Below are 25,466 nucleotides of genomic sequence, written 5' to 3'. Positions count from 1 at the left end.
ATGCAGGAGATACGGGTTTGATCCCTGGGTCAGAAAGTTCCCCTGGAGAAGGAAATGGCAACCCATTTTAGTATTCTTGTCCGGAGAATTCTATAGACAGAGGAGCCTGGCAGACTATAGTCCATGGGGAGGCAAAGAACTGGACACAACTGAGTGACTAAGCGCACAGACAAGATAAGAAAGACAAATCCATCGGTGTTTATGGGGCCTCCGTGAGCACTTGCTATGTACCGGGTCCTGGAGAACATTCGAGGAGCCAAAAGGCATACTCATGGCCTCTGATTTGCTCTCTTCTTGGGAAACAAGATGCTCTAGAAACATTTGTCAAGCCCCAGATGTGGGCTAAGCCCTTTCCTTTGTAATTGGGGTACAAGACCAAAAATAATTGTTAAATGGTTTGGTTTAGCATTTCGGGTACATTTTTTGGAGAATTATTCTTAAGCAATTTCAGACCCAAGAAGTCTGCTGGAAGGAAGATGGTATGGGATCGAGTGATGAGGATGGGTGAAGAGAACTGGCTTCTGCCATGGGGTTGGTGGGTGGTGGAACTGAGCCCCCCTTGGGCTCTTCCACTGTAAGTCTGGGCTCTGATTTTCCACTGGGATTCCAAAGAGGAGGAACCAAGGTATGGAGCATCCTGCTTCCTTTCTTGGGTGTTTCTGGTCCTTCCATACTCTGTTTCTTTTGCTTATAGTCCTCCTCTGCCTTCTTTCCCTAAAGAATTCTTGGAATAAATAACTTCCTTCATGAGTGTTTCTGCAAAGACTTGCAAGCAGCGTAGGGGACCCGTGGGGTCCATAGGGCTGACTGCACAGGAACCTATTTGCTTCCTTCTACTCCTTGTCACTCCTGCTAGCCTTTGAGTTTCCTGGGGCAACTCAGTTACAAGAGCCCAGGGCTGAGTGCAGAGAGGGGCTCTGCAACTGGGGGTGAACCCAGGGTGCCCCCCATTGCTGTAATCATGGTCTGTTAGTGAGAGGTCACTGGACTTGGCTCCCGGGTGTAAGGGTCTGTGATGCCCTTGTTTTCCCACAAGGCTGTCCAGGGCAGGGAAGCCAGGTATGCTTGATCTAGGGGACGGGGTTCATGTTCTGGATGAAGAGGGACCCTTCAGGCTTCACCCCCACACTGCAGCTGGAAAGCAGTGTGAAGAGAGAGTGAAGCCACTGGGTATCTGGGGTGGGATAGAATTCAGGCCAGGGCATACCCACAGGCAGGACGAGCAGGGATGGGAGCTCCCTTTGGGAGGGCTGAGGGAGCAAAGAGAATGATGCTGGGGGCAGTCTCTGGGTGCATTGGGATCTCAAAGCAGAAAGCCCAGTCCAGCTGCAGGAAGCCTTGCGGGGGCTAAGCCACATGGACTGAGTCCTGAGAGTCAGCGGACGTCTGGATGGCTGTCAGCAGGGGAGGTGACGGCAGCTCAGGTGCCCCCAGGAATCACTGTGTACAAGTTGCTCTGCGCCCACCATGGAGGAATCAAGCAGCAAGGCGTGGTGAGGGAGAGTCACATATTAGGGAGTACCTGAAATCCATGAGCTGGCAGGCCGAGAACATGGAGAGGATGCAGGCTGCCATGGTGACCGGGCTGGGCTTCCCCAGGGGTCTTGTGTATTAAGTTCAGATGTCAGTGGGACACCCTAAAGATCATCTTTTTTTTCTGATATGAACTTGTGTATCAAGTACAAATTTCAAAAATAAAACCAAAATTAGGATCTTGCTGGATTTACTTTCCTAGCCTCTTTTCCCTTCAACCTTACATCATGAGCATTTTCACATCAACAAATCCTTCATGAACATTTCTGTGACCATAGGAGAGTCCATCCAACAGACACATCAAAGTATGTGAACCATTTCCTCATTTTTTGATGTTTAGGTTGGTTTCATTTTTAATCCTAAAAATCAAATGGTAATAAATGCCCTATGCATATGTTTACAATTCACATCTCTAATTATTTCCATAGAATTGATCCTTAGTGAAATTCCTGGATGAAAAGTTATGGACATTTTTAAAGCTCTTGAGACTTGTTAAATTGCTTCCCTAAAATGTCCTGTCTCTTAACCCTCATGGACAACGAGAATGATCATTCAAAAAAAAATTGATGTTTTGAGAGAAAAAAAATGGTTAGCTTCATTCCTGGATTTTCTTTGATATCTGAAGAAAAGAAAAATTCAGATGTTCATTTGTCTTTTGTATTTCTGCTGACATTGTTCATTTCCTTTGCCCAGTTCTATGGGATTATTTTCCTTTGTTACTTAAAAAAAACTTCATGTATTAAGCATGCAAAACTCTTTATAGTTGTTTTAAATATTTTTTCAGTTTTATATATGCTTTTTTTTCCTTTCAGGAATGTTGTATTGATGATTTAACATCTAGATGCTGACACTAATAAGACTTAATGGCTGCAGGTTGGAGGAGTAAGGGAGGCTGGGGACAGATGGCTTGTAGGTTTCTCACTTGACCACTGGGGAGATGCTGGAGATCTCAGATGGTCCAGGGAGCTCAGGAAGACGGAGGGTGTGATGGATTTCATGGACGCCACCTGTGGCATGCCCATCTTGAGATATCAGAGAAGGAGTTGGGGATAAGGTCTGAATCTCATACCTAGGAAAGTTTACTGAAAGAATGAACAGATAACTCAGTTTGGAGCCCAACAGAGTTCTGGGAGGAGACACAGGCTCAGAGTTTGTGATAGGATGGGAATTAGAGCCTCAGGCTCCTGACTCCTAGCCCAGTGCTCCTTGCTGAGCATCAGGTGGATCTGGTAGTCATGGGGTGGGGTTGGGGGGCACTGTTTGAGGTGGTCAAATTGATGAAGTATCAGATTTTTCAACCTGACTGTACTTTTTAAATAAACATCTGATCATCTCGCTCTTTTCCAATCTGTAATTGGCCTCTCCTTTCCCCGTGGGAGATGGACTGTGTTTTGGACACCTCGAGCCAAATTAATCTTGGAGGCGGACACAGGAACCCATCAAATGTTTGTCATAACGGATCTGCTCTCCATTTGCATTCATTAATTTAGTCTTCTCTACAAGTGGCATTAATATTGCATAATTGACTTTTCCATTACAGTGGATTAATTAATAGGAATCAATATGGTAGGGACATTAACAAGGTACTGAGCAATTAAAACCCTCCACAATTAGTTCCCATTGCCTTGCTTTTTTATCATGGAAGGAGAAAAACCAGCACCACCACAGCCAACACACCCCCAAACGCTTCCTGTGCGAGCAGAGCTTCTGTATGTTTTTTTCCTTCTTCTTCTGCTTTGTGACTTGACAAAACTGGATAAAACCATAGCCTTTTATTTTACAGCATGCCCATCACTGGGCGTCACCGGCATAGAAGTGCTTCCTCCTCCAGCTCAGTCGTGCCATAATGGTTTTTCCTTGGGGCTGGGTCGTTTTTAAAGGTATTTGTGATGGAGGATTAGCAGCCTTGTGTGGTGGAGCCAGCAATGTGTCTACGCAGGTTGCCAAGTGAATTTGTCTATTTGTCATCCTGCTGTCCCACCATCTCCCCTTCCTCCAGAGGTGGCTGCTTGCGCTGAAACTGCACTTGGGGAACCCAGGGTGGGAACCCCAGGCATCAGTGACCTTGCAAGTGACACTTTGCAGTTGCTGTGTCACATGGAGGTGCAGAGCCCAGCATGGACTTTCATGCAGAGGGGATCAGAACCTGTGATTAGTTGCTTGCCTGTGTCATTTGATAAAGTCCACCTGCTGTTTCTGCTCCTTGTCCCCTCCCCACTGGTGTTGAACCTCCTGGCAGAGGTACAGAGAGGAAAGGGACCAATCCAAGGTATCTGAGCAATTAGGACAGATCCTTGGGAAGAACTCAGCCTTCTATTGTTTGAAAATGTGTCCAGCCTTGGAAATATGTGAATTATTTACAAATAACTTTTGATATTGATTTCTAACATAATTCCACAGTGATATGAGAAAAGACTCTGAATGATTTCAATACCTTTAGACCACAATTTTTGCGCCTTTTTTTATGTGTCTGGATCTATTCCAGTGTCTCCTGGTTTATAGTCTAGGGGAACTTGAGTAGAATTTGTATCCTGCTGTTGTGTGAAAATTGTATAAATCTTAATTATGTTGAATTGTTTCATAGTGCTTTTCAGGTCTACTGTATCCTTCTACTTCTCTGCCTATTTATTCTATAAATTTCTGAGAGTTTGATATTGAAACTCTAACTAAAAATCTGAATTTATCTACTTAAAAAATAATTGTTGTATATAGTGGGACTATAGGTAACTTTGTCCTGTCTTTTCCAAGTCTCTTGTAAATGTGTTATGGTACCATCGTAATTTGAAAAGTAAAATAATATTTAAAAAAGAAAATAAGTGCCCGGAGGTTCCATTGGCAGCAATGTCCACATAATCCCAATTTTTGGTTGAAGATCAACTTCAGAAAGCAAGACTGATCCAGGCTCACCAATAACTATTATTAATTTTTAAATGCAGTGTGTGTGGTTGAATTTCTGACATGTTGATTGCCTCTATTTGATTATTCTCCATTATTCCAAGCTGTGGGACTGTACTTTGAGGCTCCAAGGCACCTAGATGTGACGAAGGGAGGCCTGGAGGAAGACTTCTTGTGCCCTCAGGCCCACGTATCCGGGCCTGGGCGGCCTTGGCAGGGGCTGCTGGGTGAGGCCGGGCCAGCTGGCTGCTTTGGGGCCTGCCAGCCCCGCTGGGGCCTCCCGTCGTTGCCTGGAAACCACACAACAATGCCTTCTGAGCGGCCCCACGATGATCTTTTTCTGAAGTGGCAGCCCCTTCAATTATTTTATTTCCACTATATTATGTTAATTAAATCAGCAAAAAGAACAGAGCACATGCATGTTCCAAGTGGAGTGGCTGTGAAGGGTTAATCGGAATGGCCCTGGCAGCAGCCTCTGGGTGAACAGACTGGACAGAGCCTTCAGATGGACACTATTCCCACCAGTCTGGTCCCTGGGGTCCATCGGAAGCTCACGGGCTCATCTCTGTCCACGTTGGGGTGTCTGCTTTTTTCAGCTCTCCCGAACTGCAGGCTGCCCCATGGCAGGTACAAGTGCAGGTGGGAGCACCAGGCTGTGGGGTGGGGGGATGTATGTGCAGAAGGGACCTTTCAAAGACTCCTTATAACTTGCAGCCAGACTTTGTAGAAGCCGTCACACCTTGGTAAACTGGCAGGGATGAAAGATCTGGTGGATACATCATGTGAATAGTCTCAGGCAAAGGTTTTGAAAACATAAGAATGCCTTGTTGCCATAAAAATCTTAAACCAAATCCCCATAATACAAATTACAGGTTATAGTGGAGCCACTTTGATAAGCGTCCGAGTTGGGCTGGGGCAGCAGTCCCTTTTCCCATCTTTGATTTGGCTAAAGCTGTTTAAAAGTCAGGGCCTTAGAGACCCTCCACGGAGCCCCAGAATCATGGCTGGTACCTGGGCCATCTGGCATTGGATGTCTAAGGACCACCCAGCTTTCCCATCCACATGTTCCCCTGCCTGCAGAAATCAGTGCTGAATTTGTGACGTTGGAAACAGAGAGTATTTCCCTGCCTCAATTTACTTATTCAAGTAATGAACATAAAAATTCTATGTGGTCTTCCAGGTTCATAATCTTTAAGACCCAGGATGCAGGGGCTAGATCCAGGCTTGTGCCATACACCTGGGAGGACCATGGCCTTTCATTAAGGGGTGATTCTTGAGGGATGTCTTCATGTTTTAGTAAATGCTCAAAGATCATCTCCCCATCTCTTCTTTTTCAGTAGGGGTAGTGAGGCTGCTCTTTCAGGCTTTTATTTGACTCTTGTGCTTCTTTGCATTCTGCAAAGGCTTCCAGTGGGCCTGGGGACCTGTGGCCTGATTCTGTGGGCATGAGACAGAACCTCTCCTCTTGGGCCTGTGGTTTCTTCCTCAGCCAAGCGAATGCCCTGCCACCAACGATCCCTTAGATCCCCCGCAGCTGTGGCATCCTCTCATTTGAATACCATCAACAAAAATAGCCGTGCAACGCCTTCTGTTTAAAAGACGATGGAGCAATTACTCTAAAGTTTATTTCCTGCTCCCTTGCATTTCCAATATTGCAAATCTCCTCTGTTTTAAAATTAAGTCGTAAATGAGATTTGAGTTCCACATCACTTACTTTCTTCTCTCTCTAAGAGAAAGAGTTGAATAACTCGTTCAAAGGAAACATACGCATAACTGAAATTCAAAGGGGGTTGGAGAGATTTTCTTTCTCCTGATCTTGGTCTCTGGGCTGGCCATCTGGTGATGCATCCCTGGGCACTGCTGTGATGGTGTGATTCTCTATCCAACAGTCTTATCACTTCCCTCTTGTTTACAGGATGAAGTTCAAGGTCAGCACCTACACCACCATCATAGATATAATAGAAAATGTTTATAGAGTGGGCTTCCTTGGTGACTCAGTGGTAAAGAACCTGCCTTCTAATGCAAGAGACATAGGTTCAATCTCTGGGTGGGGAAGATCCTCTGGAGACCAACCCATTCCAGTACTCTTGCCTGGGAAATTCTATGGACAGAGGAGCCTGGTGGGCTTCATGAGCCTGTGTCCATGAAGTCACAGAATTGGACACAACTTAGTGACCAAACAGCAGCAACAACAAAGTTACAAAGTACTTACTATGGGCCAAACATTTCATATATATTAAAAAAATTCTTTGAAACACACTGGAGCTGATATACCCACTTTACTGACAGGAAACTGAGGCACAGATAGGTTAAGTGACTCACTCAAGGTTCTACAGCTGGTAAATGATGGATCGTGTATTCTAGCCTGAGCTGTCTGAGTCCAAAGTTCTTTTGTTCTTAATCCCTGAATTTGACTTACATACAACCTCTGGGTCACAAAGGAGAGCCTGAAAGTTCTTCTGATCAAACTTCCTTTGTGATGCTCAAATCTTCATCAAGCCTGTCTGACTCGTGATTGTCCAGCTTGGCTAAGACATTCCTGGTGATGGGGAATTCCTACCCTTCGAGGATGATCGATCATCCAGTCATTTGACAAACACAGATATGCCCCATCTGAGTGCCTGGCTTTGCTCAGTGCTGGGCCATAGAGATGGATACATCATAGTTCCTTCTGCTGAAGGCCTGGCAGACTAGAGTCCAAACTGTGAGGTCCCTGAGCAGCTCTAGTTGCTAGAAAACTCAGTCTTAACTGAACTGGAGAAGATATCCTTATAACAAACATGATCATATGATTATTGGCCAAAGCAAGATGCTATTGAGTGAACAGGGTCTCTTGTAACAATTATGTTACAGACAGTTATAAACTGAGCCTGTTTCTGCAAAACAGGGATGCACACCCTCAAACAACAATCTGTATCCTGGGTGCTAGGTGGCCTCAGAGTCCACATCAGCCCTTCTGACGTTTGGAGACTGATATCTGGCCGACTCTGAGCCTCCTCTTCTCCAGCGCGTGTCCATCCTCATAGGCAGCCTCATCCTGGTAGTTCGCAGCCCTACCCCAGCATCCTTGCTCTCCTCTGAGCATGTCTGGGACTCTGAGTTTGGCTTTCCGGTCCCGCCCTGGTCTGGCCTCACTTCCCTCTGGAGGGGGCCGAGCCCGGGTCTGCAGTGGAGGAGGAATGGAGAAAGTTGAACGTTTACCAGACATGCTTTGGAAACTTGGGATTCAGACAAAAAGTGGAGAAGAGAGGTGAGAATTGTGTCAGGGTAGCTCTGTGGTGGACTGGGGGCAGGGCTTAGAAATCCAAACAAAACAGCTTAGGGAAAAGAGGTAAGAAAGGTATGTTTTACCAGTGTTTCTCAGGCTTAGAAAACTTTGGATAAAATGTATTTAATGTCTTTAAACTTGTCAGCCTGGAGACCAAACATCTCTGTTTCTCAATCAGGCAATCAAGAAATATTTATAAACTGGCATCATTTACAGGGTGCACCTACGATGTGGCCCCTGCTCTCCTGGAATCAGAGTTTAGATGGAGCAGAGTGCTGGGTAACACCTGCCACAGGAGAAGCGGACTCACCCCCAGGGTGGGTGGGAACAGCTTCACAGAGCAGAGCTGAGCAGAATAGTTTTGGGTAGAGAAGGGAAGTGTGGAATTCCAGGCAGAGGGAACAGCATGAGCAACAGACAAGAGGCAAGAGGAACAGAGGAGTGCTGTGTGTTCAGTGGCTCTGTGTGGCTGCTGAGGGTGGGACTGAAAGGGGACGGGCAGGACCAATCGGTGGGTCTTGGACGCTGTTGGGAGCATTTGGATCCGCACTGGGAGAGGCCTGGACATCCGGGTCCGCTCTGCAAGATGGAACACTGGTGGGTGGATTCAGATGTCCCTGCGATGAATTCAAGTGAGCCCCAGAATGAAGCCCGAGCAAGAAAACGCTTTTTAATTGAGGGCCGTGTTTTTCAAACGCGGCTTGGCTGCCAGCTGACTGTGTGCTCTGGCAGAAGACGCAAGTGATACTTAGCTTTCTTCAAGCTCCATTAATCTGCCCATTTCTTTCTGCTTCAAACTCCACTTCAAACACGCAAGAGCTCCTCAAATGCGTAATGATATAAATGATTTATAACCCTTTTGGGAGCCGGCGAGCCTCCTGTCTGCTGGTTGGGGTAGGTTGGGTTGATCCTGTTGACCTTCCACGGCTTGTCAGTGAAAGAGAGTGGCTCCTCTCTCCTCCTTACACGTGCACACATGTGCACACACATGCACAGGTATGAACACACGTGAGTGCACATGCATGTGCATTCGTGAACACATACCCAGCTGCACAGCCCTTGTCCTCAGCCCCTCCTTGGGACCATGTCAGGGCTCCTGGAAGAGCCCAGCAATCCCACATGCAGGCCAGTGCTCCTGGTACCTCCCACAGGGGTGCCTAAGCAACTCCCCCGATCATTGTCATCTCTTCTATCTGATGACATCAACACTGCTATGCCCTGAGCATGACTGTGTGCCTAGTACTTCACCTGCATCATCATTTAAGTTCATAATATATGCAGATCAGAGTGTGTTATCTCCTTTTTTGGCGAGGAGAGACAGACGTATGGTGACATTCAGTGACAGGCACTGATTTACCTTGAGCCAGCAAGTGGTGGGACAAGGATTTGAACCCATTACCATGGGACCTTTTCATTCTACCTCAGGAGCTAGTGGGTGGGTGCTGTCTGTCCACCTCCTCTTGTCCAGACTTGGAGTTGGGATGACGAGGCTGAATCACTGCCCTTGCTTGTAAGAAGAGCTTCTCTGGTGGCTCAGCTGGTAAAGAATCCGCCTGCCATGTGAGACACCTGGGTTCAATCCCCAGGTTGGGAAGATCCCCTGGAGAAGGGAAAGGCTACCCACTCCAGTATTCTGGCCTGGAGAAGTCCATGGACTGTATAGTCCATACAGTCGCAAAGAGTCGGACACGACTGAGCAGCCTGTGAGAAAGGTTGTGGGGTGGATGGATCAAATGTAGAATTTGCTAAGTCCCTTGTTGATCAGCCTTTTTGGGGGGCTTGCTAGAGTGTTGGATTCAGGGGAGGGGGTGGGAGGGAGGATGCAGAGACAAATGATGTGGCCTCAGCTCTCAGAATGTTAATCCAGAGAGAGAATTACAGAGATGACCCAGGCAATGTGGTGAGCTAAGTGAGGATGGCTGTGGGGCTCGGGGTCAAGGCAAAGGGGCTTCCTGGAAGAGGCAGTGACCTTGGAGCAGAGCAGAGAGCTGGGTTCCCTGGCTGGACAAGAAGGGAAAGCGTTTAGTGGAGAGAACATCTGCTCAGAGGCAGAGAGCTCATACAGAGTAGGGGGCCTGGGGATGGAGGGGGCCCTACGAGATTAGGGAGATTAGGGAGGATGTCTTTTCCTCCCTAATTTTTTATTTTTAAAAATTTCATACCACATAACAGTGGCAAGAATATACAATGAAAATTGCATATCTTATAGCTAAATTCAGCAGCTGTTAACATTTTCCCATGTTTATTTCTCAATCTCTCTCTATATACATATATGTATAGTTTTATATGTGAAAGTTGCTCAGTCGTGTCTCTTTGCAACCCCATGGACTGGGGCCTGCCAGGATGCTCTGTCCATAGAATTCTGCAGGCAAGAATATTGGAATGGGTAGCCATTTCCTTCTCCAGGGGATCTTCCCAACCCAGGGATCAAACCCGGGTCTCCCGCATTGCAGATGTTTCTTTACTGTCTGAGCTACCAGAGAAGCTATGTATGTATATGTATATATATATGTATAGATGATGTGTGTGCATGATTTTATATATATACATTTTCTCTTTGCTAACTATTTGAAGATAAGTTGGGAACATAGCACTTTGCCCCTACAACTTATCATCTCTCTATAAAATGACAATAGTCATTTCAATATTGTTAAAAAGATTAATTCAATGCAGTATGTGCAAAGAGCCTGTGATGATGCCTTAAATATAGCAGGTACTCTAACTTAGCTCTTCCATTCCCTTATTGAGAGTATGGGCCTCATGTAAATGGGAAGGGAAATGCTCCCAGGGATGCTGCCGCATGGGAACGTGAGGAACCTCCTCTCCCTGGAGGAGGTGAGAGAAGGAAGAACCTGAGGTCAGAGCTTCCTGGTCACACGATTTGGGAGTCCAGATGTCTGACACGCCTTCCTCTCAGCTCTGTATCCAGTAGACCTCCAAGTTCCCGTGATTCTCCCTTGAAACGTTTTCTGAACCCACCTTGTCTTATCTGGTCCAGCATCGGCAGTAATTGCATCCATCTCTGGTCTCCATGTCCCTCCCCTTAGCTCCTCTGCTGACAAGTAAGTATCAAAACTGCTCACAGGACCATCTGGTGAACAGGTGAGCAGTGTCCCCCTTCATCTCCTTGTTTCCGTCTCCTCATCTTGACTGTGCTCCTCATCTGCATCAGATAGGCTCAGCCAACCGAGGGATGGGAGGTTTCTTGACTGCCCTGATGTTGTTGTTATTTAGTCACTCAGTTGTGTCCTACTCTTGGTGACCCCATGGACTGTAGCCTGCCAGGCTCCTCTGTCCATGGGATTCTCCAGGCAAGAATACTGGAGTGGGTAGCCATTTCCTACTCTACAGGGTCTTCTTGACCCAAGGACCTAACCTTCATCTCCTGCTAGGCAGGAGGATTCTTCACCACTGAGCCACCAGGGAACCCTGGGGGTATACAGTAGGTGTTCAATAAATGCACGGGTGGTTGAGAGAAGTCATGGCTATCTCTTCCTCTGGGACAGAGGCTCTGGTTGCCATGTTGCAGGGCATTCCCTCCCTTCCCAGACCTAAATTTGGGAAGAAGGACCCTGATGAGTGCAGCCCAAGTGAGCCAACTCCGAAGGAGACAGCAAGGGCAGCAAAGCAGCCATGATGGGAGCCACCCTGTGCTCAGCAGGGTTTCCTGCTGCAGTTCTGGGCACGTAGGGACCCAGCACCACCCCACAGGATGGAGTGAGAAGCCGTCAGAAGGACCCAGAGCAGACATCACACACAGCAGGTCCGACAAAGTCCAGACCTCTTTCTCTGGGTAGCTGCAGAGCCTCCATTTCCCCATCCAAGTGCTAAAGCATGGTCAGGACCACAAGGAGCACAGAGCTCGAAAGAGACTCTGCCCCTCGTTAGTCCTGTGACTCTGAGAGAAGTGTCCCTTTCTTGAAACTTCAGTTTCTCTCCTGTGAAATGGGTTTCCTTTGCAGGGTTGTGAGGCTCCACCGAGACTGCCAAAATGGAACATGTGGTGTGGAGCCCAGCTTGCAGGTCCTACTTGATAAATGACAGCTGTGGTTGGTTCCGTCTGTTTTGACTTGAGGTTTTGTTTTTCTGAAATACTGACTATAGGTCAGAATGTAGGAAGTCACATGTGTGGTTCCTGAATCCATGAAGTTGCCCCAGGGACTAGAAAAGACACCTTTAAGCATTATCTTCTTTAAGGGAAGAGAACATCAAGCTTGCCTGTAAGAAAATGCCCACCGTTGATCCTTCAACTTTTAGGAGGAGGTTACCCTGGAGGTTGGAGGATCCACTGGGCGATTCTATGCCAGCCACTCTGAATTCCAGGTGGTCCTTGAATGCTAGCTTTGTGGGCTGTTCACTCTTAAGGCAGAAAGGGTGGAAGGTAATTGGACTCATGCATAGGTGCATACCTGCATGTGTGTGTGTGTATGCGTGTGCTAAAGACAGCCCTCCTTCCCCTCCCCTCTCACTGAAATGAGAAGTACGGGTATTTCTTGGACTTCCGGCTACAAAAAACATCTTTTGATCCTTGGCAAAGAGATTGTTGGAAATGAATGCTTTGGAGTGGTAGGACCAGACTGAGGATATGGGGTCTTCAGGAGAGGCATGGATGACCCCCCAGCTGGCGGTGGTAGATAGTCTCCACATCTGAACCTTGACAGGCATGGTCTCTTGCGTACTGTTCGGTTTTCCACTGAGCAGCTCGCCTGGGTTTGCAGTGGGCCAGCACTTCCCTTGTAACATCTCACTTCATTCCCACACCCCTTGCAGGGTGCGTGCGTGCTCTGTTGCTCAGTCGTGTCCAACTCTACAACCCCATAGGATATAGCTCACTAGGTTCCTCTGTCGGTGGGATTCTCCAGGCAAGAATACTGGAGTGGGTTGCCATTTCCTCCTCCAGAGACCCCTTGTAGGGTAGGTGTTGTCATTCTTCTCACAGAGGGGGAGAGTTTGAGGCTCAGACAGGGAAAGCAACTTGTCCAAGGTCTGAGAGCTCTGAAGCCATGAAGCTACTGTTGCACTCTGTTGGTCTTATGCCAAGTGAAGTTGAAAGTGAAGGTTGCTCAGTCGTGTCTGACTCTCTGTGACCCCATGAACTATACAGTCCATGGAATTCTCCAAGCCAGAATACTGGAGTGGGTCGCCTTTCCCTGCTCCAGGGGATCTTCCCAACACAGGTCTCCCACATTGCAGGCGGATTCTTTACCAGCTGAGCCACCAGGGAAATCCAAGAATACTGGGGTGTGTAGCCTCTCTTTTCTCCAGGAGATCTACCCAACCCAGGAACCGAACTGGGGTCTCCCACATTGCAGGTAGATTCTTTACCAGCTGAGCTACCAGGGGAGCCCTTACTCCAAAATCTGTGCCCATGATAGTACTTCCAGTGGATGTGAATTCTCTCACTCTGAGCTGAGGATACAGTTTCCACAAGCGGGAAACAGACATGCGCTGCCTTTGGCTTGATTGGAGGTTTACACTTCATTTGAGGTTGATCTTCACATTGCAGCCACTGAGAGGATTGAAAATGGCATAGGAAAAAGAAACACAAATTGCTCCAGGACTCCCTCTGAAATCCTTTATGTGTCAGTGAAAACTGTTCATAAACACGTATCATAGTCTCATGAAAATATCTGTGCAGTCAAGAGAAGAGAGGAGAAAGGGCACTGGACTGAGAAATCAGGACACCAGCCTGGGCTCTGGTCAAGAGAACCTGAGCTTATCACGTTTTCTCTCTGAGCCTCAGTTTCGTATTCTGTAAAACAGAGATGATAAATCCTACCTGCTCTGCCTGGAGATGGTGTTGAGAGAATCGAAACAAGTGATGAAAACCAAAGCAATGAGCAAACTCTGAAACTCTGTGAATGTGGAAAGCGTAATTCAGGGACTCTGTGAATTGTGTGTGGGGTTCCCTTTAGCAGGTGGGCAGCTGTCATCTTAGTCTGAAATAATGTTGGCAACATTTAAGACGGGTTTCCTGTAAGACAGGCTTCCCAGGTGGTGCTAGTGGTAAAGAATCTGCCTGGAAATGCAGGAGCTGCAAGAGACTCGAGTGGATCAGGAGGGTCAGGAGGGTCAGGAGGATCCCCTGGAGGAGGAAATGGCAACCCACTCCAGTATTCTTGCTTGGGAAGTCCCACATACGGAGGAGCCTGGTGGGCTACAGTCCATGGAGTCGCAAAGAGTCAGACACGACTGAGAACCACAGTGGCATGTTTAAGGTATTCCGACTTACTTCCTTTAGGGAGGTGAGGGGAACATGACTTTTGTCTGCTGCTTCCTGGGTCCTAACCCTCACCCTCACCCTCACCCCAGCAGGACCCGCAGCCTCAGAGTCCCTGAACCTCACTCCCGACCTCTCAGTTCAGAGACTCTTTTCCTGCAGCCTCAGGACGCTCTGGAGCTCATTCATCTGAATAAAGAAGGTCAGTCTTTGTCCCTTCCAGTCCTCTTTTCCACCAAGCCTGGAGCCCACCTTCCCAGCAGCTGCCGTGGGGGTTGTGATGTGGATGGACTTCCTCCTTCCTGCCTGCTCACCCAAGGCGCCAGGAGCAGCAACCTCGTCCAGAGAGCATTGGTACCCAGTGGATCTGCCAGGGGACCCCTGGTCACTTCTGGGAGGCCTGGATAGAACGAGCCTCCCTATTCTGTCCGCCTTTCTTCCTGGGCTATAAAGAGGAGACAGAGAAGTCACTAGGCGTGGGAATGCTTTATCCTTTTTAAAGGCCAGTGCAAAAATGAACACCATTATTTGTTACCAGCCACTTTATCCTCTTTTAGAAGAACCACCAAAATAACAGCTCAGATTATTAGCAAAATGTCCAATGACAAGTTCTAAACTACAAATGCCCTTGCCAACATATACTACCCTATTGCGTGTGGCAGAAGGGGAGTGGGCTGACTGTCAGAGAAGATCATAAAACTCTTATTAAAGTTCTTTAAGAACCTAAAGCTTGAGTATTTCCTGACATTTCTGTGGCAATGGGTCTCAAAGGCCTAGAAGAGCTCTTTTCGACCTTCTACCTGCCCAGGATTGATATCAATTGTGGGTGAAAAAAGCAGACCCATTTTTCATTAAGAATAATAATTTTGTAGGGCAGTTTCCCTTTACAAGCAGTATTATCAACAATGTTTTCAAAATATTATGATCTTTATCTTGGCGGCACTGAGGGGTAAAAAAATCAGCCTGTCACATGTTCATTGTCTATGCTGGCCAGTCCCCTCTCTGAGACGTGAATTAAATTTGAGCGATGTTCGCTGTATGCCAGGCCTCTGCTCGGCTCAGAGGAAGATATGGAAATAAATCATGACAGTTCCTGCCTGTGGGGAGTTGGCTGTCTAGTAAGGGACACAGGCTGTATCCGGAAACGGTTCTAACAGAATTAAAAAGCACTTTGGGAGCAGTGGCTGGGGTAATAGGGGAGGCGTGGGTGGTTGATTATTTTTAATTAGAAGGTTTGGAAAAGTCTTCCTAGGGGAAGAAACATTTGTGATAGGCCTTACGGAAGGCTAGGATTTCAGTAGGTGGACAGGGGCAGGGTGGGTGTGAAGGACATTTCAGAAGGAGGACAGTGTCCACAAGACAAAGGTTGGGAAAGGCTGGAGCATGTGGGGGGGTCATGGGCCTTCCGTGTGGACTGGAAGGGGTGATGGAACCAGAAGCACTTGCTGGGTCCTGCTTCTTGAAGGGCTTGTGGGTGTGGAATTAACCCACTCACTCATGCCACCTTTATGAGCCAGGTTCTGTCTCATGTGTTAGGGATGCCAAAGCAAAAGAATTCACGGTCCTGTCCTTGGCCTACAGATTGGTTGTGTGAAATTAAAAAAAAGAAAGAATTTTACTAGTTTAACAGGATAAATCTTATGATAGAGATAAGAGCAAAGGAGGAAACAGCTTTTCTGATCTTAGAATAAGGGAAGGCTTTACAAAAAAAAAAGGCTACCTTTACATTAAGTCTTCTTTTTTTCTAAATTTTATGAATAGTAACATTTAACTGGCCATCTAGGTTGCACTCTTTTTCACTGCATCTAATTTTTTAAATAGCATCTTTTCTTAAACTAAATTGTTTAATTTATTTTTTCTGATTTATTATTTTTTAAATTTATTTATCTTAATTAGAGGATAATTACTTTACAATATTGTGATTTTTTTTGTCATACATCAGCATGCATCAACCTCAGGCATACATTAAGTCTTGTAGAAGAATATACGTTCAGCTTCATTTTGCTTGAATTTTTTTTCATCTATGAGTTCTTAACAGAGGGCAATTTTGCCTCTCTAGGGACGTCTGACAACCTCAGAAGACATATTTGGTTGTCATGATCCCAAAAGTGGGTAGCAATTGTCATGATAACATTGTGTAACAAACAGCTCTGAACTCAGTGACTGGCAAACGATGATACAAGTAAGTGTTTGTTCTTTTGTAGGGATGTCTGGGTCAGCCAGTGCCATTCTGCTTCAGGCTAAGGCAAGGCTGGGCTTGGTTCTGAGGCTTCAAGTCAGGTTCAGGTTTATTTCACAAGCATGCTCGTTTTCTTGTACCTAGCAGCCACCCTGCCATAATCATCTCACAGCAAATCACAGGGGTGCAAGAGGTAAACCCAACTGTATGAACACTGAAAGTCTCTGCCTCATGTCTGTTCACATCACATTGGCAAACACAAGGAATCCGATGAAGTCTGGACCAGCGATGCTGGCATGTAAGCCCTGCCCTAAGGTGGAGGGTGGAGAAGGCAATGGCAGCCCACTCTAGTACTTTTGCCTGGAAAATCCCATAGATGGAGGAGCCTGGTGGGCTACAGTCCATGGGGTCGCTAAGAGTCGGACACGACTGAGCGACTTCACTTTCACTTTTCAGTTTCATGCATTGGAGAAGGAAATGGCAACCCACTCCAGTGTTCTTGCCTCAAGAATCCCAGGGACGGGGGAGCCTGGTAGGCTGCTGTCTATGGGGTCGCACAGAGTTGGACACGACTGAAGTGGCTTAGCAGCAGCAGCAGCAAGATGGAGGGAGACAGGAGAATGAAGCAAGGTGGAGGGAGACAGGAGAATGAACCCTTTCTGAACAAGGGGACAGCTGTCTTACTCCTTTTACATTACACCAAGGAAGCAACCCTCCTGCAGAATTCTCAGGTGATCCCCTGTATGTCACATGGGCCAAAGCTGAGTCCGATGTCCAGCCTGGAACAATCCCTGGGAAAGGAGAATAAAGTCACTGTGATAGACTAGACCAATGGTGATTCAGCCCCTGGATCAGGACCCTCTTTCCCTGAACCCTGAATGGAGCTGGACTCCTGGCAGAGTGGTACTGGGGGTGATGATTATTTAGAAGGTAACGTACACTGTTTGCCCCAGCCACTGACTCTGAGCACAGCTAATCACTTTCCTTCTCTGGGCCTTGATCTGGGCCCGAAGGTCTCTATGGGCCTTACATTTTGTGGGAGTATGGACTGCAAGGAGATCAAACCAGTCCATCCTAAAGGAAATCAGTCCTAAATATTCATTGGAAGAACTGATGCTGAAGCTGAAATTCCAATACTTTGGCCACCTCATGTGAAGAACTGACTCGTTGGAAAAGACCCTGATGCTGGTAGAGATTGAAGGTGGGAGAAGAAGGGGACAGCAAAGATGGTTGGATGGCATCACCAACTCAATGAACATGAGTTTGAGTAAACTCCGGGAGTTGGCAATGGACAGGGATGCCTTGCGTGCTGCAGTCCATGGGGTCGCAAAGAGTCGGACACAACTGAGCGACCTGAACTGAACTGAACTGTGCCAGCACTGACTTTCCAGGTATGACTTTCTGAAATACTTTCACCTGCTTGTCCTCATCACACCAGCCAGCCAAGAGCTCTCTGGCTTCAGACACTGGCTGCATAAGGCAACCCCCAGCTCCCCTGCCTGTGAGAGTGTCTTGTGCAAGGAGCCGAGCCCTTGTGCATGTTTTTCCTTCCAGATCTGCCCAGTGGAGGCTGCCCCTTGCAGCCTTGCAGCCTTGCGACCAGCCCTGCAGCCGTCACAGCACGGGTGCCCTCTCAGAGCGCTTTGCCCTGCTGGGGATTTCAGTTCCCAGAAGCAGATGTCCCAGCTTCCCTGAGGCAGAGACTAGGAAAACCAAAGAGCCTTGGATTACTCTACCCTAAACCTGCCTCTTTGGGCTTCAGACTTTTCACTTAGAAATATTCTGGGTGAGGACAGGGACTCTAACACACTTTCCTTTGTAGGAAACTGGATGAGAGGCATCAACCTCCCTGATCAGCCAAGGCTTTCTTTGGGCATCTCTTTACCCTGGGAGGTTGGGGCTTCTCCCATGAATTCCTAGACAGGGTCCGCGTCGGGAGGCAGGAGCCTAGATTCAACGCTTTCTACATTGCTGCGTGACTAGGTGTTGTGGGACCTGAAGCTTTTATAATTTGGGGAGTTTTTTCTTTAAAAGGATAAAAATGATAAATGCTTCATTAGGTAACAGGGCAGTAATGGTTCATTTTCTATATCAACTTGGTTGGGTCCTGGTGCCCACGTATTTGGTCAAGCATGACTCTAGATGTTCCTATGAAGGTTTTTTTTTTTAAATGAGATTAATATTTTAATCATGGATTTTCAATAAAGCAGATTGCCCACCATACAGTGAGTGGGCCTCACTCAAGCAATAGAGGGTCTGAATAGAAAAAAGACTGGCCTCTCTGGAGGAAGAAAGAATTCTGCTGGCAGATGGCCTTCAGTCTCAAATTGCAACCCTCTTCTGGGTCTCCAGCCTGCTGGTCTACCCTGCTGGTTTTGTATTTACCAAGCCTCCACAATCATGTGATTCAATTTCTTGAAATGCATATCTCTGCCCCCACCCTACACACACACACACACACACCCACACACCCACACACATACAGTTGTTTTTCTTTCTCCAGAGAACCTTGCTCCTTTCTGAGTGCTATCTCCTCTACTTTGAGGGCCACAGAAAGGATGTGTGGCTTCAGTGATTTTGAGCTCTAATGAACACCCTGGCCAAGGCCCGAGGGTTGCCTGCCTGTTACTACAATGAGAACATCCCTTCCTCAGAGGCTTGCTGGAGTGGAGTCCTGGAATGGAGTCTGGAGAGCTGGGCCCTACTCTAGGGCTGTTGTTGCCCACCCCTGGCCAGGGGACCCCAGGGCCTCAACAAGGTGCTTGGGCTTTGCAAGGTGGATGGTTTGAGGTTGTTCCAGTAGTAACATCCAGGGCTGGGCTTTGCGGCTGGCTCTGCTGTCCCCATGTTCTTGGTCACTTGACCTTTTGAACTTGGAACTCTTCTTTTTGCAGGGGGGAGTGTAGTGTTGTGCTTAGTTGTTCAGTTGTATCCAACTCTTTGTGACTCCACGGATTGTAGCCCAACAGGCTCCTCTGTCCATGGAGATTCTCCAAGTAAGAATAATGGAATGGGTTGCCAAGCCTTCCTCCAGGGGAATCTTCCCAACCCAGGGATCAAACCCAGGCCTCCTGCATTGCAGGTGGATTTTTTTTACCACCTGAGCTACCAGGGAAGCCCAAGAATACCGGAATGAGTAACCTTTCCCTTCTCCAGGGCAACTTCCTGACCCAGGAATCAAACCAGGGTCTCCTGTATTGTAGGCAGACTCCTTACCAGATGAGCTGGAGTATGGCTTCACCCCCAAATGTCAAACACAGGAAAATGGACACACAAGCAAGGAAGCAAGCAAATTAACAAATGCCCAGTTTAAAGTTTTGTGCAAGGAGAAGGGCTCCCGTGATTTGGTGTATGTGCGTGTGCGAGTGCAGGAGTGGAGTTGGGGAGGAAATGACCTTCGCCTGGCTGGGGTGCCTTATGCAGGGACTCCCGCCTTTGGTCGACCCTCCAGCCAAGCAGCTAGCTCATGGGATCCAGGAGAGGGTCATCGGGCCTTTATCATCAGAGGAAGAATTCCTCCGTCTGGCTGGAGGAGACAGTGCATGAAAAATGGTGGCAAGGGGTCAGGAGGCGAAGGCAAGTGAGAAAACACTTTCATCTATTATCCTGGGGTCAATGGGCTCCCATCAGGGAACCTTGAGGCCGCCATGAATGGCCCATGGCAGGACGTGCCGCATTGTGTAGCTGCCGCCCCGTGGACCTGACAGGGCAGCTCACAGACTCGAGCCCACATCACAGTCCCCTCTCTGGGACAATAGGGCCTCAGAAAGTAGTGGGTGGCTCGCCTCCCAGGAGCCTGCTTCTTCTTATCAAAGGGCTTTCACGGGGAACGCCCGGCCGGCTTGGGAAGGAGGGAGAGCTGTTTGTCCAACCCTGGGGAGGCATTTCAGACTCATTCCAAAGTCCGCGTCATGGCGATTAGGTTGGCCCGGATTGAATTTCATCCGGGCCTGGTGTGGGTTTCTCAGCTGTTGCCGCCTCTTAGAAGGCGCATATTCTTTGAATGGAATAATTTTTGTTTGAAACGCAACACATTCCTGTTTAAATAAGGCCCACCGCTTATGCTGCAAAAGAGACACACATTTCCTTCGAAAGAAGGTGTCATCAGGAGAGCCACCTCAGTCTATCCATCTAGTCTCAGCAGGAGCCGGGCCCGGGAGCTCACTCCTGGTTGGGGGCGAACCCACAGCCTTGCCTTCTTCCTGGCAACTTCGTGTCAAGAACCCATGGCTGGGTGTTTGAAAATATCCACAAATTCGTTGTGAGTCTGCCACTGTGATGCCCTTGATTGAGTTGGGGCTGCTTGCTTTCCATTTTGGTTGACTGGATGGCTTGAACCTGTATATTTGTGGTAACCCCCATTCTCCCTACCACCCAGGCTTGATGATCAGGCCTGGGAAAGAAGTGCCAGTGGCCAGACATAGGACTTTGTGGCCCTGTCATCACATCTGTCATGGAACCCAGGCCCAGGGTCTTCTGAGCCTGTCCAAGACATTCCTCATTGTGTAAGTACAAGGCCCCACTGAAGGCTTCTTCTTCCCTGTACCAGTTTTGCACTGGTGGCTGGATTATTGCTCTTGAGATTCATCTATACACATGTGCCTGATCAGTCGCTAAGTCATATCCAACTCTTTGTGACTCCGTGGACTGTAGCCCACCAGGCTCCTCTGTCCATGAGATTTCCTAGGCAGGAATATTGGAGTGGGTAGCCATTCCCTTCTCCAGGGTATCTTCCTGACCCAGGGATCGAATCTGGATCTCTTGCATTGCAGGCGGATTCTTTATCACTGAGCCCACCTATATGCAGCTACTCTCCAATTTGCTCCCCTGGTGTCTCAGATGGTAAAGAATCTGCCTGCAACACAGGAAATGCGGGTTTGATCCCTAGGTAGGGGAGATCCCTTGGAGAAGGGCATGGCAACCCACTCCGCTCTTGCCTGGAGAATCCCATGGATAGAGGAGCCTGGCTGGCTACAGTCCATGGGGTCACAAAGAGTCAGACACCACTGAGCGACTAACATACATATGCTCCAATTTGGCTAGAAGTACCAAGAAATTGCCTATAGAGGTCATGAACTCAAATGCAGTCAGGGAAGGCAGGCAGCACAAAGATGTGAAGTGGCCCCTAGGACAACAGTGAGGGGAGGAGTCTACTAAAAATGCCCTAAAGGCATTCACATTCACTTTTTTTTTTTTAGCACTTGGATACCAGATAGTTGCTGTGGATGCAATTCAGCAGGAGACAGTGAGTTTGTGAACTTAACCTAAATGGAAAAAGTCAAACAGTTCACCTTCATGTTCAGGATTCTGACCTCTTGCCCGCAATCACCGAGTCCGCATTCTACGAGTTATGCATACCTGCCTGACAGCAGTTGCTTCCTTCCACCTTGATCCTGGTTCTACTTCCTTTTTGCTGGACCATTTCATCACCTGGCTCACCCAATTCAGATCTTATGATGTTCCCTGAGGGCAGGGGATTAATTTTATTAAATCTCCACCTCCCCCTCACCCTGCTCTTCTAAGGATCTACCAGACAGCCTGGCTCATAATGGATGCTCAATGAGCCTCACAATGTGATTGATTTTATTTGGTTGTGTGATTTATGTTTCTCTTCCAGCTGTGTTGTGAACATGATCAGAAGGTTGGACTTGAAAATTTTAGAATAGTTTATCAGGGGATATAGCTCAGGGGTAGAACATTTGACTATAGGATAGTTTCATCAGTTGTTGTTTGAATTGGGCTGTGAATGTGAATTTATCTTGCTTATATCATGACCTTGATACTGTCCTGGTGGCCTGACACTGTTGGTCTGCACAGTTCTTGGCTGACTTCACTGCTTCTCTCATCTGCTGTATCCTTCTGCTGCCACCCAGCTCTAAGCTCCCGGGACAGGCCCTGGGTCTCCTCTCCTGCTCTTTTCCTCACTGTTTCTTACCTAGAGCAGAGTGCCTTTTAGATGCCCAGTGTTTTCTGATTTGTTGATTTGTTATAAGCAGGGAAGTTTGGGTCCATGACAAATTGTAATGGAATATTAATTAGTTTTCGGAAGAAATTCAGATTGTCCTGGGCCTACCAGTTCCTGGGAAGCATCTGAGCCTGGAAGGGGGACTCCTGGGGCACCTCCTTCTGGGGCCTATGTGGGTAGAGACAGCTCAGGGAAAAGTTCTGAGCCTTGCTGGTCTTCTGATCAAATGGATCTAAGGGACTCTCTGGGATTACTCTTTGATGCTTAGAAGGTGGTGCTAGTGGTAAAGAACCCACCTGCCAATGAAGAAGATGTAAGAGATGTGGGTTTGATTCCTGGGTTGGGAAGATCCTCTGGAGGAGGAAATGGTAACCCACTCTAGTATACTTGCCTAGAGAATTCCCATGGACAGAGGAGCCTGGTAGCCTACTGTTCATAGGGTTGCAAACAGTCGGACATGACAGAAGCAACTTAGCACACACAGGGCTTGGAGGACCCTGAGCCTCTGCCCATCAGGGAAAACTCAGTCTTAGAAAGGAGACATGGCTTAATGGTCTACTCATTTATTCAAGAAACAGCTCAGTTCAGTTCAATCAGTCATGTCCAACTCTTTGCAACCCCATGAATTGCAGCACGCCAGGCCTCCCTGTCCATCACCAACTCCCGGAGTTCACTCAGACTCATGTTCATCAGGTTGGTGATGCCATCCAGCCATCTCATCCTCTGTCGTCCCCTCTCCTCCTGCCCCCAATCCCTCCCAGCATCAGAGTCTTTTCCAATGAGTCAACTCTTCGTATGAGGTGGCCAAAGTACTGGAGTTTCAGCTTTAGCATCATTCCTTCCAATGAACACCCAGGGCTGATCTCCTTCAGAATGGACTGGTTGGATCTCCTTGCAGTCCAAGGGACTCTCAAGAGTCTTCTCCAACACCACAGTTCAAAGCATCAATTACTCAGTGCTCAGCTTTCTTCACAGTCCAACTCTCACATCCATACATGACCGCTGGAAAAACCATAGCCTTGACTAGACGAACCTTTGTTGGCAAAGTAATGTCTTTGCTTTTGAATATGCTATCTAGGTTGGTCATAACTTTCCTTCCAAGGAGTAAGCGTCTTTTAATTTCATGGCTGCAGTCACCATCTGTAGTGATTTTGGAGCCCAGAAAAATAAAGTCTGATATTGTTTCCACTGTTTCCCCATCTATTTCCCATGAAGTGATGGGACCGGATGCCATGATCTTCGTTTTCTGAATGTTGAGCTTTAAGCCAACTTTTTCACTCTCCACTTTCACTTTCATCAGGAGGCTTTTGAGTTCCTCTTCACTTTCTGCCATAAGGGTGGTGTCATCTGCATATCTGAGGTTATTGATATTTCTCCCAGCAATCTTGATTCCAGCTTGTGCTTCTTCCAGTCCAGCGTTTCTCATGATGTACTCTGCATATAAGTTAAATAAACAGGGTGACAATATACAGCCTTGACAAACTCCTTTTCCTATTTGGAACCAGTCTGTTGTTCCATGTCCAGTTCTAACTGTTACTTCCTGACCTGCATAAAAATTTCTCAAGAGGCACATCAGGTGGTCTGGTATTCCCATCTCTTTCAGAATTTTCCACATTAAACATGTTAAATAAACGTGTGTGCTTTTCTCCTGTTGGTCTGTCTTTGTCAGTTTAATTTTCAGACCCAGCTAATGACCCTAAGAGTGTCAAAGAAAATTTTCTCTTCCCCTTCAGGGGACAGGGGTGTGTTGATTACAATGGGAGAGATTGGAATAAGAGCAGATTTGGTGATGGAAGAAGAAGCCATAAATACTTTTGGTTTAGGAGCATGTTTCATTTGAGATGCCTACTGGCTATCCAAGGGGAGACGTCAGGTAGGCAGTTAAATATGTATGCTAAAAGCTTAAGAACAGAGCCTGAGCTGGAGAAAGGAAAGAAGACCCTGTAGCAGCGAAGGCAATTTGCTGTTCAATATTCATTTCTCTTATTTCACAGTAATAAGGACTCCACTCAGATTAGAGCTGGCATCCCTCAGGTTCCCTTGTACCTAGGCATGGCTGTTTTGGTCATTGAAACACAATCGCAGAGGATGATCCTTAAAGAGAAGATGGTTCATTGTCTTTACCCTTCCTCTAGCCTCATATTTGAAATCTATCTGTGATGGTTGGGGCTCTAGCAGCCATTTTGGTTTAGGAAGACATGAGGTATATATTTTAGAGGGTAAAGGAGGAAGATGGAGAAAGCCTACATCTTTCATAATTGTTTCATTGTATACCAGCCCTGAGCGCCTATATGTGGATTTTCTTTATATGGGAGAAAAATAAATTATCTTTTTTATTTTTAATTTTATTTTTGAATTAACATACAGTAAATTTGATCTTTGAGGGAGTGTAAAGTTTAAAGAATTTTAACATGTGTTTAGATTTATGTAGCCACCAGCAAATGGGTCCAACATGGTTCCTTCACCCCAAAGAACTCCCTTGTGCTGTCTCATTATAGCCACACCCTCCCTACAGCCTCATCTACTTGGCCATCACCAATCTTTTCTCTGTCACAAAAGTTTTGTCTTTTGAAAATGTCATATGAATGGAATCATATGGTATATAATTTTTTGGAGACTGACTTCTTTTACTCAGGAAAATGCATTTAACATTCATCCATGTGATTGTGTGAATCAATAGTTCATTCCTTTTCATTCCCCAGTAATATTTCATTGCATGACGGCATCACAGTTGAGTTTTCCATTCAAATGCTGAAGGCCATTTGAGTTGTTTTCAGATTTGGTGATTACGAATAGAGGTACCAAAATGCTTATGCAAAGATTTTAATGTCAATTTTTTTTTTCCCTAAAGTGAATATCTAAGAATAGATTTCTGGTTTTACTATATAAAAATAAAGTATACATTTGACTATAAGAAACTGTAAAACTTTCTGGAATATCTGCATTATTTTACATCCTTATTAGCAATGGATGAGAGAGTAATTTGTACCACATCCTTATTGACACTTAATATAGTCAGAATTTTGTATTTTTGCCTTATCAGTATGTGATGATACCTCTTCATGGTTTGAATTTGCGTTTCTTTAATGGCTGATGATATGGATTATCTTTTCAAGTGCCTATTTGCATGAACTCAGAAGGGTCCTGTGCTTTTTGCTTAGTGCTCTCTTGTTGCCATCTTGAAATTCTTCCTATTTGAACAAAGGTCTCACAATTTCGTTAAGCAGTGGGTCCTGAAAAGGATGTGGCCAGCCTTGGCTGTGGTGTGTTTAGACAACAAGCAGCAAAGATAGCAACAGCACGTGACCATCTTTGTATACTACTGGGTTATTTATTTTGATTTGTTGTTGTTTAGTTGCCAAGTCGTTTCCAACTCTTTGCCACTCCATGGACTGCAGCCCTTGAT

Source organism: Bubalus bubalis, chromosome 12 (genome assembly GCF_019923935.1).
Source record: "Bubalus bubalis isolate 160015118507 breed Murrah chromosome 12, NDDB_SH_1, whole genome shotgun sequence".
Lineage (NCBI taxonomy): Eukaryota > Metazoa > Chordata > Mammalia > Artiodactyla > Bovidae > Bubalus > Bubalus bubalis.
The sequence above is the reverse complement of the archived record's forward strand: the minus strand, read 5'-3'. Positions refer to the sequence as shown.